At 35.9% G+C, this 14,845-nt stretch overlaps 1 protein-coding gene across 1 annotated transcript in view; it reads left to right on the top strand.

The window, feature by feature from the left end:
• Positions 1-14,845, top strand: part of SLC35F4 (solute carrier family 35 member F4) — a 283,544-nt gene that overhangs the window by 105,398 nt on the left and 163,301 nt on the right. The window lies entirely within an intron of this gene.

Genomic DNA, 14,845 nt, shown 5'->3' with positions numbered 1-14,845 from the left:
ATGAAGAGTCAGACATGACTGAAAATAACATTTCTTTGTAAACTCAAATGTAAGTAAATACTGGCTTTTCCAGTTTTGAAATACCCCTATTTTGCGCTGTAAGGCCTTGCTCTCACATTAGTGTGGACTACTCCTTCATTTTCTTCATCTATACTTGATGACAACCTCCTCTGTTTTCTTTTGTTACATCTCTTGAGGTCTCCTGCCTTGTGGTCTGTTTATTTGTTCAAGTGTGCTCCTTCTGCAGGCTTTCATGTGGTTTGTGAAAGAGTTTAAAAAAATGACCTCTGACAAGGATGTGGCATGCATCATGATTCATTACATAATAAAACTAACAAGGTAGTCTAAACCAAATGGCTATCAAGTGTGGCAGTGCTCAGTGTATCCTAATTAGGAGAGTTGAGCATGGGAATTGTCAGACTCATCTCAATTCTCTGTTCCTGTTCCCACTCCCACCTCCCTTTGGCAGTTCAATCTTAGTATCCTCCTTGTAATCAAGTCAAGTCAAGAAGCATCTATGAAAGCCCAAGACCACGTTAGTGGTACCTTTTGTCAACTAGAGCAATGGGGTGGGACTTGACTAGAAGGTCTTTCTCATTTGTTTTTCTTCTTCGGGTTAATCTAGCATGGAAGGTAAATCATCATTATTTGAAGTTGTTTTCTTGATTCTGACCAACCTTGGATTCCCTTGGCTTTTGAACTGCTTCCTATGCTCTCATACTGAGCTTTCTTTCCTAGGCTTCTGGATTTAGTAACTCCCCGACTAGTTAATTCCTGGCTTTGGTCTTTCAACCATGTCGTTACTGCTGACTCTGCTGATTCCTCTGGTGTTCTATTTAGACCTCACTGTCCTATTTCCTCTGAGCTTGTTGAAACTCTCACTTTCTGGCTTGAGACTTTACCCAGTAGTTTGAAGCACTGTCTGCCTTCCGTTTACCCTCTATCCCAAAAAGGGATAACAAGATGGGGCAATCAGGTATATACCATATATATCCAGCTTTGTACTATGAACTGTGGGGGATACAAAAGAAGTGAAGAACATCCATACTTATTTTCTATTTGAGGAGAAAAAACTTAGATGTTATCTGTGACCCAGAGACTCCTAAGACTTTGGGCTCAAAGCTCAGGTCTAATGCTGGAGGCTAATCTAAGAAGGTAATTTTCTCTTGTAGGCTAAAATTTTTAAAATTTTTCTTTAATCTATTTTCTTTAATGATTTTCCCCCCAATTACATGTAAAAACAATTTTAATATTCTTTTTCTTCAAATTTTGAGTTCCAAATTCTCTCCATCCCTCTTCTCCCCATTGAGAAAAGTAAGCAATTTGACATTGTACATGTGAAGTCATGCAAAAAACATTTCCATGTAAATCTTGCTGTGAAAGATAACACAGACAACCCCTTCACCACCAAAAAAACAAATAAAAAGGATTTTTGATCTGCATTCAGGCTCTACCGGTTCTTTTTCTGGAGATAGATATAGCACCTTTCATCACAAGTCCTTCAGGATTATCTTGGATCATTATATTTCTGAGATTAGTTAAGTTATTCACAGTGGATCATCATACAGTATCACTATTACTGTGTCCAGTGTTCTCCTGGTTCTGCTTATTTCACTTTAATCAGTTAATTTGTCTTTCCAGGTTTTTATGAGAACATCCTGCTCATCACTTTTTATAGTACAATAAAATTCCATCACAATCATAAACAACTTGTCCAGCCATTCCCCAGTTTGTGGGCATCCCTTAGGCTAGGTTTCCATAGGGCAAAAAAAGACCTTAACTCCTATATAAATATTCAAAGTATCAAATGAAATTTAATTCTAGGGCAGGTTGTATTTCACCATATAGAAAGCACAAAAGATGTAAAAGACTCACAGGAAACAAATTCTAAAAACACAGTTACAGTTCCTTCTCTTGAGAAGGAAGTGAACTTAGAGTCAACATTAGGCCTATCTTAGACATTCTAGTCAATTGCCTAGTTCTGCCATAGGGAGAACTATGAAGTTCTCACAGGCCTACCAAGACTAGTAGGGCTCCTTTCAGTTGAGATTCTCTCTGGAATTCCAACATGCTGTTGGGCTACTGGATAATCATCTTCTCATTGTACCTGCACTATCCAAATAGTTCACAGTAAACATCTGGGCATGGGTGTGTGTTTCTATGTGTGTGGGGAGAACAGGAGGAAGGAGAGTGATAGTAAAGAAAGTCTAAATCTTTTGCTTTCCCAAATCACATATTCTCTTCACTACTCCCCCCACTAGTCACTTTGTTTTTCCTCTTTTTTCTCAAAGAGGGACATATCTCAGAAAATCCCCTTCTCTCTCTAAGCAGGCCAGGTTATTGGACTCCTTGCTGTGCTGAAAAACATTGCAACCATAAAAGTTATCCAAAAGTTGAATGACTTCTTTGCTGGAGGTCTTCAAGAAAAAGCTGAATATCTCTTTGTTGGAGATATTGCTGAAATCACGCACAGGTTGGCATAGATGACAACTGAGATTCTCTCTGATTCTGCTGTTCTAGGACTCTGACTTGAGGTTGCACATTAACACCCTCTGAGAATGCATAAAATCTCTCTTCCTAGATAAATGATGTCTAGGAAATAAAAATCTCCTTCTTCCCTCAAAGAGAGTTGGGATTCAGGAATAGTGTTCATGGGCCTTCCCTCAGGCCACATGGGTTAGCACATGTCTGTTTTTTCCATTTGCTTCTGTAGGAACTCTCTCATTTCTCTGATTCCTATAATTTCTTGGCCTGGGAAGTCCATTCATAGGAACTCTTTTCTTGACCTAGCAAGCCACACGCTATGGATGAGCACATGTAACTCACATGTGCTTTTGCCTAGACTAATTCCTAGGAAGAGAAGACATATACATAAACATATGTACATACATATATACATACTTCATATATATATATATTCCTCTCTGTCCCTTTCCTTTCACTCCTCCCATGAGAATGTAGTTTTCTGTTGGTCTCTGGTTTGCCATTTGAACAGAGAAATGGGAGTGGGGTAGGAATTGTTTGAGAATATTTATTTTATAAACTGATATAAAGGTTCAGAAACTTCTGTGTCGAGTTTGAGCCAGCCAGTGATCTAGCACCAGTTGCTGAAAACCAATTAGGAGTTGTACTTTTAATGAGGTACCATTGGACTGATCCAATTTGCCATACTCTATAGGGGGAGAGGTATGCCAAAATTGGTTGCAGGAGTAGAGGACCCCATTAGTCAATATCCTCCCCAACTTTATGAGGGTAACTTTGTGAGGACCCTATGCAAAGAGAAAGAGTATTTGAAATCTGTAGAATCAGAACCATTTGCTGTTTGTGCTCAGTTTCCCCACTACATTGTATTTTTTTGTGAGAGTGTGCCCCAGGTTTATGAGGGGAGACCTTTGTAGCTACTATCCTTAATATTTCATGTTAGTAAATGCCTTTGCTTTGAGCTAATTGTGTCTTTGGGTTGACTGTTAAAGGGAAGCACACTATTTGGTACTTTTAGTCTATGGTTGAAGAGAATAAGTCAACAAGGTGTCTTCAAACCTGTGAGAGTAGTCACTGTACTGGACATCCAACCCACCGGTGTGAGTCTGAGATGGGTGGATTTTAGTCTAGAGGACATACCACATGTAATTTATTTGTTTGGCATTTGTCATACATTATCCGACAGAAAAAACATCAGAAATGGTGATTGGGCTCCCTGACTAAAGAGTAATATTCTATTTTAACCTTTAATGCAGTTGGACTGTAAATAATAATTGTGCTAGAGTGGGCAGCATCAGTGATAATAGCTTATACTATGGGGAGCATTATTTATTTGGAAGGCATAGTTAGCTGCAAAGGGCACAACTGGCTCTTCTCTTTATTTTGCTATCATGATTATACAACTTTTGAGCTGTAAGGAACCTTCATTGTAAGGATGAGGAAATGGCAAAAAAGAAATGTGGTGTCATACCTAAAGCCATATAATGAGTAAGAATTTGAACCCAGATCTGATTTTGAGTCCAGTGCTTTTACTGCTACATTGCATTGTCCTCTCTAGTTTCAATTACTAGCTTTAACAAACAGAACTAGAGTAAATAAGGTCAGGAGACAGGAACTGTCAAATCCAATCTCAGTTTATACCCCTTAGAAATGTGCATCATGGTGGGCGAGACAACAGATTGGAAACTAGGGGACTAATCTTAATCCTGACCTCCCCCTGTCTACTTTGCCTATGTTTAGCAATTGGTTAGAATGTTAGTTTAGAGATCTGAGTTCCAAATAGTCTACCTTTATGTGGGCATACTTAGTTGGTGCAGTGTATGGCTCAGGGTGGAGGAGAAATGAGAAAAGGAACTCTTAAATAAGTTGTCAGAAGAGAGTTTGGTATTTCATTAATAGTATACCCTATGGGCTTTATGGCAAAATATTGCTTTGTGTAAGAATTCTCATTATGCAAATTCTTACGCACTAGGGACTGATTTTTCTAATGTACTGGTTACAGAGAGCATTAAAATACGCTCTTTCTGTTCGCATTTTAATTTGGACTAGTACTTCATATTTTAAATATTTGGAGCTTTGTCAATTTAAAATCAAATACCTTTGAAAAATGTTGAAGATGATCTCCAGTTCAACTTTTCAAGATGTTATTTTCAAGCTGACAAAGCTATTTTCAAGTACATAGACAATGGTGTGGAAAAAAATTGATTTATTGTAATCTTTCCAAGTGATTCACTTAAGCTACTACTAATTGTAAAAAATATAAAGGTAACTTTTGAAATTCCAGTGCCTTCTCTCTGTTAATTATTTCCTATTTATTCTGTATATTTCTTTGTTTTCTGTCTCCTGCATTAGATTGTAGGCTTCTCGAGGACAGGGACTGTCTTTTGCCTGTTTTTGTATCTTCAACCCTTAGCACAGTGCCTGGAAAATAGTAGGCACTTAAACTTTTGCTGATTGAAAGCATAACTAATAGAAACTAGTTTTGGAGTATCGCACTTATAATAAGTTTCAAGTATAATTAGAAATGTTTAAGAAATGTATAGCTATAAACAATTCAGTTTAATAAAACATTTATTGAGCCCCTACGGTGCGAAATGCTGGATGTACACACAAAGTTTAGTAGGATGTGGCATGTAGGCAAATACTTGTCATACAAAGCCACATACAGGAGAAGGAAATGGCAAACCACTCCAGTATCTTTGTCAAGAAAACCCCATGGACAGTATGGTCCACAGGATCATGAAATGTTGGACATGACTGAATGACTGAACAGCATAAAAAAAAAATAAAACCACAAAACAAAACATGATAAGTCTGAAAGTACAACTAAAATATAGTGTGGGGAAAAAGGTGGGAAAGATCATTTTCACCTGGGAAGACAAGAGGAGGTTCCATACAGGAAGCAGGATTTCAATTGAATTTTAAAGGGTGGGTTTTCCAATAGGAGAAGGGGAAAAAAGCACCAGAATTTATAGTCTGTTATGAAACGGCCACATCTAGTCAACAAGGGATGCAGTGGATAGAATAATGAACTTGGGATTAGGAAGACCTGAGTTCAAATTTGATCCCAGATACTTACTAGCTGTGTGGCCCCAAATAAGCTACTTAATATCTGTCTACCTCAGTTTCTCTATCTGTAAAGTAGGGATTAAAAATAGCACCTACCTTCCAAGGTTATACTGAGCATAAAATGAGATAATTTCTGTAAAGCACTTTGCAAGCATTAGATTGCTGTATACATGCTATTATTATTATTTTATTAATAACATTTATTATATTCCTATTATGTTCCAGGCATTGAGCATGAAAAGAGAGACGTGAAAGATCTCCTGACTTCAAGAGCTTAAATTTTATCAGGGGAGACAAATATATGTTTCTAGGTATATGCAAAATATTTTCAGAATAAATACAAAGTAATGGGGGGATGATGGGTGACCAGCATTCAGGGAGATGAAGAAAGGACTTGCTTATAGAAAATGATGCTTGAGTTGGATCTTGAAGGAGACTTGGAATTCTAAGATGTGGAAGAGGAAGTGAATTCCATGCATAGTACCTAGCTAGTGCAGAGGCATAGAAATGGAAAGTTGAGTGTTATATGAGGAACAGAGAGAAAAGCCAGTTTGCTATGAAGTGTCTAAAAGGGAGTAATACATAAGAAGAGTTGAAAGGTAGATTGGAGCTAGGTTGTAAAGGACTTTAAATGTCAAGACAGAGGAATCTGTCATTTGTTATTATTAACTAGACATAATAGGGAGTCACTGGAATGTATTGAGATGCGGAGGGACATGATCAGATTTAGACTTTAGCAAAATCACTGTGGCAGTATGTGGAGAATGGATTGGGGTGGTGAGAAATTTGAGACACAGAGACCAATCAAAAGACTCTTGAAATAAGTTCAGGAAAATAGTGAGAGAAACCTGAACCAAAGCAGTGGCTATTTGAGGGAAAAGAAGTGGATAGATATGAATCACATTTTGGAGAAAGAAAAGACAAGTTTTGGAGACAGACTGAATATATGGAGTGACCAAGATGAATCAAATTTTAATCTGAATGACTGGAAAGGTGGTAGTGTTCTAGACATGTAAATAGGTAAATTCATAAGGGGACGGGCTTGGGGAAAAAAGATGAATTCTGTTTTGGACATATAGATTTTGAGATACCTACAACTCACACAGTTTTTAATATTTAGTAGGTGATAGGTGATGGGGAACTGGAGCTCAGGAGAGAGACTAGGGATGGATAAATTGATCTGGGAATCATTTGCATAGAGATGATAATTAAATCCAGGGGAGGTCATCAGGTCACAAAGTAAGAGAATATAGAGAAGAGATCCAGGACAGAGCTTTGGGGTACACCTACAGTTAGAGAGCATAATGTAGATGATGACCTAGTGAAGGATACTGAGAAGTGGTAACATAAATAGAAGGAAACCCAGAAAACTCTCAAAATTCAGAAGAGTATTCAAGACAAAGGGGTGCTCAACAGTGTTAAATATTATAGAGAGGCTTATGAAGGCTAAGGGTTGATGCAACATCAGATTTTGCAGTTAAGTGACCATTATTAGCATTGTACAGAGCAGTTTGTATGGAGTGATGTGATTGGAAGGCGGGTTACAAGAGATTTTGAAAAAATGAGAAGGGAGGAAATGATTTTCCACAGTTTTTTTCTGGTAGAAAAAGGATGAGAGATGCAGGATAACTAAGGAGAGGAAGCTGGCGTCAAGTGATGGTTTTGGGTATTTTTTTTTTTTTGATGAGATAGATGTGTGTGTGTGTGTGTGTGTGTGTGTGTGTGTGTGTGTATGCAGCTGAGAAAGAATCAGTAGATAGGAAGAGATTGAAGATTTGTCAGGGGAGTATGACTGTGGGGATGGTGTTCTGGTAAAGATGAAATCAATATCATATCCTTTTAGGAACTCAATGTATTGCTGAATATTTTTAGCTAACAGAAGGTCATTGTGACATAGGCTCATTTATTGCTTACTTGTCAACTGTAAATGTTTAAAAATATTCTTCATCACTAGTTAATTAGTTTCCCCCCCAGATTTAATTAATACAGTCACAAAAATTTTGTGAGTCAAGTGAATGCAACATTTAATTTTGGTTTCTTTGTGGTTCAGTTAAATTCAATATACATTTGTGAAAGGACTTTCAAGTATAGGACACTGTGGTGGGCATTGAGGATACAAAAATGGCAGTCCTGGCACCAAGGAGCTTAGTGTATTGGGGCAGGATGAAGCTGGAGGGATAAGTCATGAGAATATATAATATAATATGATTTGTAATATGATTTTGTACTCTTTCAATGTCAAATAGGGAGGCATTAGAAAGTCAGTAGAGGGGAATTATTGGAGAGATCAGGTAAAAGCTTCATAGAGGAGGTGGTACCAGAAATGGATTTTGAATGAAGAAAAGGTTGTCAATGAATGGAATCACAAAATCTTAAAGTTGTAAGTAACCATCTAGCTTGACCCATGAGAGGAGGTCATTCTAAGTATATTTAAGGATGGAGTGAATATGAAGTACAGATATTAAATAATCCTATTAGAGAAAATTTAAATGTTCCAAACCATGAAGGGACTATGAAGAAAAAAGAAAGTGTAGTCCAGGCAAATTCACAGATGAATTCTATCAAATATTTCAGAGCAAACAATATCTATGCTAAGTAAATAATTCTGAATAATTGAGAAAGGAACTATCAAACTTCTTTTATGAGATTAATATAGTCTTAATCACTAAATCAGGGAAAGATAAAGCAAAAAAAAAGCACAGACACAGATTACTATCACTAATAAGTAATGATGCTTAAATCCTACAAAAAGAAATGAAACCAAAAAAATTATTCACTATGAGCATGTTGAATTTATAGCAGGGGGGAAGAATAGTTCAAAATTAGAGAAATAGTTAAAATAGCAATATTAAAACAAAACTACTATCAAACCACATGATTATGTCAATAAATGCAGAGAAAATCCTAAGTACAACATTAATTTGTGTTAGAAAAAATCTGTAAATCAGATATAAAAAGGTCATTTTAATTTGATAAAATATATACATATATGACTAAAAGTTAAAATTATTCTAATTGTTAAACCCTAGAAACTTTGTTAATAAATAAAGTCTACTATCACTCCCCTAATTTTTGATAGAACTCTATAAATGCTAGCAATAGTAATTAAAGAGGAAAAAGTAATTAAAGGCAAAGGTATTGGTAAAGAGATTTGCTGATCATGTTATTGTTTCCCTAAAAACACCAATCACCAAAGAAACTAATTGAGATAGTTAAAAGCTTCAGCAAAGTGGAAAGATACAAAACCAACCAACAAATCAATCCTTAGCATTTCTACCAAAAATAAGATTCCAGAGGAAATAACAAAAAAAGGGAAATCCCATTTAGAATAACTACAAAATACATAAAATAACCAGTAGTCAGTTACCAAGACACATAAATAAAATTATAAAATATGCTTTAAAGAAATAAAGAATGACATATAATTGGCGAAATATTCACTGCTTATGTTTGACTGTGGTAATATGATAAACATGATGTTGAGACCTACTTACATTTATTTCCTCAGCTGGCTTCTTTCCTGGACTTTATCATCCTCAGAAATTCAGTATTTTGCTAGATGAAGTCAACTTTGAAGCACATCTCCTCAGCATCCCTGTTCCTGGGGATCCTACCTCCCTCTGATTGGAGAGGATGGAAGGTGGACAGTAGAGAGTACTTCCCAGATGCTCCATTTTTAAAGAAGAGTGCTCAAGGAATTTATCTTAGCTTTTGTTATGTTTACTTTCCTGGACTTGACTATCATTAGAAAGTCATAACTTTGAACGATGAAATCAACTCTGAAACTTGCACTTTAGACCATTTCTTGCCCCTGGCTGTAGGACTTCATGGCACCCCCTGGGTAACTTCTCCTCCCCCTACTCATTTCAACATCTCATTGTGTGTTGCGTTCTTCCATTAGATTATGAGATCTTTGAGGGAAATGGCTCTTGTTTTTCTTTTCATCTATTCGCCATCCTTAGTAGGACACCTCTGGACATGCATGGCACAAAGTACATACTTTGTTGACTTCATTGACTCTAAATTAATTTACAGATTTATTGCTATTCCAATCAAACTATCAAGGGGCCTTTTTATAGAGTTAGACAAAATAATAAAAAAACCACTTAGAAAAATAAAATTTCTACAATCTCAAGGGAAATAATGGAAATAAAGTAGGAAAGAAGGAGGAATAGTATTTACGTGCCTCAAATTAATTAAAAGGCAATGATCAACAAAATCATTTGATATTAGCAAAAAAAATAAAGATCAGTGAACAGGCTAGATAGCAAGAATCAGAAAAAATTGAACTCAATTACATGATGTTACCAAGAGCATAAACCACTTGGAAAACTTCTTTTGACAAGAACTTCTATGAAAATTGGAAAGGAGTTTTGCAAAAATTAGGTTTAGACTAGCATTTTATATTCTATACTATTCTAGGCTAAACATGGATGTACAACCTGAATATAAAAGGTAACATTATTAAAAATGGGTAGAGAAGATGAGGCATCTTTCACAGGTATGATAACAGGGATAATTTTTAACCAAACACTTGACAGAAGACACAATTTAAATTCCATGAAATTGGTAAGTTTTGTTTCAATAAAGTCAATACAGCTAGGAAAAAGAGGGAAATTATTGAGGGAAAATATTTACGTAAAATATCTCTGATAAAGGCCTGCTACCCAAGACATATATGAATTAATACAAATGTATCAGACCAATAACCATTTCCTAACAAATAAACAGTCAAAGGTTATGAACAAACAAGTCTCCAAAGAATTCTAAACTATTTACAATATATGAAAGATTCTTCCACATCACAATTAAGAGAAATGCATTTTAAGACATCTCTTTGGTTTCAACTTACACTCAGAAAATTGACAAAGATTACAAAAGATGAGAATAAACAATGTCAGTAGGCATTTGAGAGGCAGGCACATTAAAAAAATTGTTGGAATAGTTATGAAGTAGTGCAACTATTCTGGAAAGTAATTTAGGATTATTTCAAAAAAGTGACTAAAATGTCCATATCTTGTCATCCAGATCTTTCACTGATGAACATATATCTCAAGGTGGTCAGAAACAGAAAGAGGTTATATATGCCAAAATATTCAAAGTAGTACTTTTTATGGTAGTAACTAGAAACAAAGCATTTTTAAAAAAATCAGTTGGTGAGAATGCCTAAACAAATTGTGGTTCATGAATGTAATGGAATTAATATTACTATGCCACTGTATTTGAAGAATGCAATGAAGTATGGGAAATATTAGAAACAAGTGCATAGTAAACTCAGTAGAATTGGGAAGACTATATATATATATATGTAATGTCAGTGGAAGGGATAATAAAACAAAACTGAATGATCTTTAAATACACTGGAAGATAAATTATTGCCAGGGTTAATGACTATGGGATGGAATATTGTACATAATATTACTGGCTGTTGATATATTGGTTGTTCTTGCTGAGCTACATTTATCCTCTTTTAAAATCATTGTCACAAGGGAGGGATCACTGGGTAGAAGGGTGAAGAGGGATCTATTTGGAAATGAATATAATAAAATAAAAAGCATCAATAACATTTTAAAATAACAATAATGATGATGATTACAACTACATTATATTACAATCATTCACTGTTCTATATGCATTTAATTATTCTTTAAGCTAATATTGTGGAGTAGCCTATTGAATGTTGGGGAGGGTATATTTTCAGAGATAAAGGTGCTATGATAAAATACATCGATAAAAATAAGATGACATTTAAAAATAATTTAACTTTAAAAAGACAAAAGAAAGCAAATGACAAAATTTCCTAAAACGTGAAAGGAAAAAAGGAAAAAATTAATCTGGTGAAACACTACAGTCTTTCCATGCTAACTTGTTGCGGGTGACCAGTGTCCATGGAATGCTTTGGTGAGAGGTGAGAAGAGAGACCCAGGGCAGGCGGGAAAGCAAGAGAGCAATCCATTTATTCAACTGAGGGTCAGGTTATTTAAGGGCTGAAACCACAATCATGTGCAGGCTGAGCTCATCCCATTACTTCATCATCTCATGACATTACTTCACCATCCCATGACTTACCCACGTCCTTGTCCCCAAAGCAAGTAACAAAGCTTATCCTGCTCCTGAAGCTATTTCCTGATTTCCCAGGCCCAATTGCAACTTTCTGCAAAGGACGTCAGTATCTGCAGGAACATCAGGTTCCAGGGTCATGGAGAGCTTTTGCCAGGATTTGTGTAAGCACAAGTTCCACGGGAACAGGTTTCACCTCAGCTATGGCCTTGATCATGGGACTCACACTCCCCTTAGCCCTCTACACCAGCTTCCATGATACAGCATGGCAACTTTTAGTATACATGTGATGGACCCTTCTAGCAGAGTTACTTGACCTTCTCAACTGCAGGGACCTACATTTCTGCTCTGCTTTATTCATGAATGGCTACCACTTGACTCAAGACCTCATTATCTTTTAAAACTTCTCTATCCACAAGACCTTGAACTCTGGAATTCCCCTTTCTAGTCACAATCTTTCATTTTTAGCCTCTCTTATACTTTATGAAGCTATCAAGTCTATCTCTTAGAAACCTCCCTAGGCAGTTGGCCATTTCTGTTATCCTGAATAATTTCCAGAAAAGGTAGTTCCACAAACTTCCTCTATAATGCTTACACTGCTTTCAAAGTTATGTAAACAGAAGCTTTCTGTATGTAGACCAAGATTTCTAATAAATAAAAGTCTTCAGTGTGTATGTATCTCCAAGGAAACACTCATAATTACATTAAAAATTATAATATGTATATATTATACAATACATATTATAATTGTATAATTTATTATAATTATAAAATCAATTCTCTATTTAGTTATCACTAAGAAAAGCAGAATGATAAGGAGGCTAGAGAGGCAGCCTTAGTTGGGAAGACCTAGATAGGAGTGGTGTCTCTCACATTTATTGCCACATGACTCTAAACTTAAATTCTTACTTAAGTTCTCACTACCTCACACAGCTTTCTAGAATTGAGAGCTGCAGAACAGTTTCCAGTCTACACTGACAGAGGGAGTTTTCTTTCTGGGGGTTCCTTACATCCATTAAATAACAGAACACAACTAGTTTTTCCAATCTTTGAAGAATTGAAAGTTAGGGGTCACCCAAGGATAGTGGAGAAGTATATGATGGACATGAGTAGATAGCAATGCATTACATCAACATCTTCCTTTACAGATGAAGAATTATGAAGGCAAAGATATGTGAAGCATGTCATCAGATAGGCGTATGGCTGGAAAAAAAGATGTCACATAGTGACAAGTCATGTAATGAAAGTGACAACTAATAGACAGCCCCTGTGCTCCACTGGAATTTATGCAACGTCAGGAGAATTAGATGAAGGCTCTCAGCATGCCATGTGAACCTTTTGCTGAGGATTTATGGGAAGATATGGAGGATAATTTCATAGATTGAGTAGGAATAGATCATGTCCTACATCATGAGAGGAATCACCTACATTGAAGTAATCTCAGCTCCATCAAAGTATCAAAGTACTGTCATGGTACCACTTCAAAATTCTTATCAGCCTAACAGTGTCTGGGTCATTATTGCTAGGCAGAAAATATGAGTGTCTTTCAGCAGTCCATTTTGGTTTATCACTTATTCTAGCAGATGTCTTTTGATAAGTTATAAGGAAGGCTTCTCATTACCATGGGTACTCCTAGAACCCCCTTGTGACAAGGGATGCGTTTCTCTTCGGAACTGATGCTGAATGAAGTGAGCAGAACCAGGAGAATATTGTACACAATAACATCGACATTGTGTGAGGATCAACTTGAATCGACTTAACTCTTCTCAGCAATAGGATCTGAGATAATTCCAAAAGACTAATGATGAAAAATGCTATCCACACACACAGTAAGAACTATGGAGTGTGAATGCAGATGAAAATATACTATTTTCTTTTTTCTGTTGTTGCTTCTTTCTCATGGTTTTTCCCTTTAGTTGTAATTCTTTACAACATGATTAATGTGGAAATATGTTTAATATGATTGTGTGTGTGTGTATACATATATATGTATATATACATACATATATAACCTATATCAGATTGCATGCCATCTTGGGGAGAGGGGGTAGTAGAGGGAGGGAGAGAAAATTTAGAACTCAAAATCTTATAGAAGTGAATGTTGTAAACTAAACTCAACTAAAATGTTAAAAATATTAAAAAATAAGTTTCTCTTCAATTATAACTACCTAAGCTTGAATATATCTGTGAAAATTGGCAACAGCTTTGAATGTATCTAATGAATAAAGTAGTTGCACAATTTTATTTTCAAATCCAAAGGCAATATAACTAGTTGGCTATACTTTGACATCATTAATTTATCATAATCCTGTTATGTATGTATGTATATATGTATGTGTGTAATTTTCTATCTCAAGGTGGAATGTATGCTCCAGGAAATTATCAAAGCTCTAGAAATTGAATTCAGTTGAAAAATTGAATTCAGTTGAAGCCAATTTTGTGGCAAATGCTTTCAAAAATATCCTAGCCATGCACGTATTGTTTGTGGTAGATATAACACCAAATCCTGCTACCTACTATTTGATATCAGAGGAGACTCAAAATATATTGCCAAAAAATAGGAAGCATTGTTGCACCTGTTTCACCATTCATTGGATTAAATTACTATTTTTAAAACATTTTAGCAACAAGTATTAGAAAGCAGATTTGATTCACTGTTAGGTTTAATATAATAGAAGATTGTGTGCATTCCATATATATGTTTCATAGCATATATTTATTTTTGTGGCAGGAACATCAGGTTCCAGGGTCATGGAGAGCTTTTGCCAGGATTTGTGTAAGCACAAGTCCCACGGGAACAGGTTTCACCTCAGCTATGGCCTTGATCATGGGACTCGCACTCCCCTTAGCCCTCTACACCAGCTTCCATGATACAGCATGGCAACTTTTAGTATACATGTGATGGACCCTTCTAGCAGAGTTACTTGACCTTCTCAACTGCAGAGACCTACATTTATAGCTCTGCTGAGGGCTAAAATTACAAAATGAGTTATGCATTGAGTAGGCAGGGGTTTTTGCTATGACGCAATACTGCTTGACCCTAAAGTTGTTTACCTCTGTATAAAGAATGTGATTAGTTAGATAGGTTGCTTAGAGCATTATTGATTTAATAAAATAAACATTTTAAAGAAAAAGATGAATTATATTATTAAGGAACTTCTAATCAATTGGAGGAGGGTGAGATAGGTAAACAAATAACTAGGCTTTAGGAGAAAGTGAGCTGAGCACAAAGGAG

This window comes from Notamacropus eugenii, chromosome 1 (genome assembly GCF_028372415.1).
Source record: "Notamacropus eugenii isolate mMacEug1 chromosome 1, mMacEug1.pri_v2, whole genome shotgun sequence".
Classification (NCBI taxonomy): domain Eukaryota; kingdom Metazoa; phylum Chordata; class Mammalia; order Diprotodontia; family Macropodidae; genus Notamacropus; species Notamacropus eugenii.
Note: the sequence above shows the minus strand (reverse complement) of the source record. Positions and strands in the feature narration are given on the sequence as shown.